The following is a 2,903-nucleotide window of genomic DNA, read 5'->3' as shown; positions in this document are numbered from 1 at the left end:
GGTCAGTGTAAAATTCCAGAGTGTGGGGACTCTCTAAGCAGACACATTATGATCCCTCTGTGCTATGAGATGCCGTGTGCTGACAATGTGGTTAGATTATCAGGGTACAGGTTTATACATACTTTCATTTAGCTTCTGAACAGATTAGAGATGGTGAGATCCATGAGATGCATATAACACATGAAATTCTCAGGTCTGCTATCACAGCCATAACATACACTGTCAGCACTGCTTTGCCGCCTCCTCCTCCTCTGGATAAAGACCTTATCAGTCTGCAGCTAACATGAACTCTCTCTGGCTGGATGTCTTAGATCAGTGGTGGCGAACCTATGGCACTGGTGCCAGAGGCAGCACTCCGAGTTCTTTCTGTGGGCACCTAGGCCTCCTGCTGGCCCCATGATTCTCTGTGTACAGAGGGGCACTGGAAAGAAGCTAAAATGATGCAAATTTTCCCTCCTCCTTTCTACTGTGTCGGTGTACTCATGAGGCCAGTATGATTGAACGTTGTTGAAGAATAGGGGGCAATAAAATACTGCTTTAATTTTTGGTTGGCACCTCGCGATAAATGAAGGGGATTTGGGTTTGCAGTTTGGGCACTCGCTAAAAGGTTCGCCATCACTCTCTTAGATCTTTCCAGAGAGAGTCCTGAGAGGACTGAACCCTGCTGCAGCCCTGCACCTATCCAGAGTCTGCTCTAAGATTGCTGCCAAAGCAGCTCCTACTTTCTCCAGCCCCAAGTTCCCTAACCTGGTCTGTTAGTTTCTCCTACTAGACTGCATCCAACCAGCTACTTCGGGCAAAGTCTCTACCTTAGCCTAGTATTGTTGCTGTGTTGAAGTTCTGTAATAAAGGAACCTTAAGTTTGATGACCTTGTATCCCTGACTGCCGCTAACATCACAGGCCTCCCCTTTACAATTGGAAGCCTAACATATCCATACACCAGGAGTGCCCCAGGTGTAAACCTCCATCAAACTGCGGCCTCCCCCTGTTGCATCCCCTCTCTTGACCTGCCTAGTGTGGGCAAGGCCTATTCCACCTGGACCAAACGACTGTAACCCGTCTAGCACTAGGCCACGTTAAAGCCACCCACTAGGCGAATTCAGCTGTGATCAGGTAGGTCAGGCCCCAGCGGAAGGACACTGCAATAACACTAGGCCAGTGATGGCAAACCTTTTAATGACCGAGTGCCCAAATTACAACCCCAAATCCTCATTTATCTCGAGGTGCCAACCAAAAATTAAAGCAGTAACTTATTACTTATATTCTTCAACAATGTTCAATTATACTGGCCTCCTGAGGACCCTAACACAGTAGAAAGAAGGAGGGAAAATTTGCATCTTTGTAGCTTCTTTCCAGTGTCCCTTTGTACACAGAAAATCATGGGGCCAGCAGGAGGTCCTTCATAGATAATTAGGCCCAGTCTACACATTCTCCCTCTTCCTACATTCCCAAGTATCCAAGTAAGTCACTTTAAAATATCACTGAAAGCAGCATCTTTGCTTCCAAGTTGCTTGGAACTGCAGGAAAATTCTTTGGAGTCCTGTCTGGTGTGCTGGGGTGATGGCCCGGGTGCCCACAGAAAGGGCTCGAAGTGCCGCATCTGGCACCCGTGCCATAGGTTCGCCACCACTGCACTAGGCCATTAGGACAGGCCCCAGTGGGAGGACATTGCAATAATCCCAACGATCGGTGCAAGCACCAATCACAGGTGTTCACCCTCTGACAGCTGGCATATTGCCTTTGATTGTCGCTCCCCAAGATGTCAGTGAGTGACGATCTGTCTCCATGACAGCCCTGTGTCTTTATAAGATCTGAGACTGTAACAGATCTTCAGGAAAAAAATAATGTGCTTGTGGCTCATTTAAATCTCTTCCCACTTAGCGTCCATTATCTTGGATGCTGAGCGCAGTGACTCCAATATATCAGATGCAAGTGCTTCCAGCATTTGTGACACGATGACACATCAGCAGGTGGTCCCAAGTTCACTTGAGGACAGACCCCCCACCCACCCAATGACGTTGATCGCCGCCATTGCCCAGGCAATACAAACTGGCCAATGACAGTGTCTGTGGCGTTGGGGGGGGGGAATCTTACTAGCCCCCTGCTCTCCATTATCGACATTTTGTGTTTGGTGGTGTTGGAGAGAGGAGTGCTTGCAATCTGTCCGCATTACTGTTCCCTAAAGCACACTACCCCCTCCCATTGTCCAATTCCCCTTCCCCCCACAACCGAACTTTTAAGTGTGATCTGATAGGAGGAGTAGTCGTGTGGAGGAGTAGTGGCGATGTAGAGGAGTAGTAGTTGTGTGGAGGAGTAGTAGTTGTGTGGAGGAGTAGTCGTATGGAGTTGTAATCGTTGCGTGGAGTAGTCGTGTAGAGGAGTAGTAGTCTTGTGGTGGAGTTTGGAGAGCAGAGGAGGTTGTGTACTAATCTCCCATCGTACATTTTTCCCTTTGTCGGGTCACGGAAAATCATGGCCAGGAAAACGTACGTTGGATTCATATAGTTATATTGCCAACGATATGGAGCTAGTGAGGATGAGTGTCCATTTTATTTGTTCACCTCGTTCTCCCAAAATGACCCCAAGGAACCCCCGAAAAGGGGCCTCTGGACTAGTGCTGAAATGCCTGGGGCTTCTGGTGAAGTGCCTGGGACTTCTGACTCCACATGGGTGACCCCGAGTAACTATGCCCCTCGGTTCCCTGATTTTACTGGCAGTCCTGAGATACACAGATACAAAGCAACAGATACAACAGTGGACGTTTTTTAAGTTCTTTTTTTAGTGAGGACCTAATTGCCCTGATTGTATCCCAGACAAATCTTTATGCTGCACAACATATTGCAGAAAACCCCAATTATTTTTTCGCACATCCCGACAGAGGGACCCCAATCAGTGCGGCAGA

This window comes from Engystomops pustulosus, chromosome 11, assembly GCF_040894005.1.
Source record: "Engystomops pustulosus chromosome 11, aEngPut4.maternal, whole genome shotgun sequence".
NCBI lineage: Eukaryota > Metazoa > Chordata > Amphibia > Anura > Leptodactylidae > Engystomops > Engystomops pustulosus.
Note: the sequence above shows the minus strand (reverse complement) of the source record.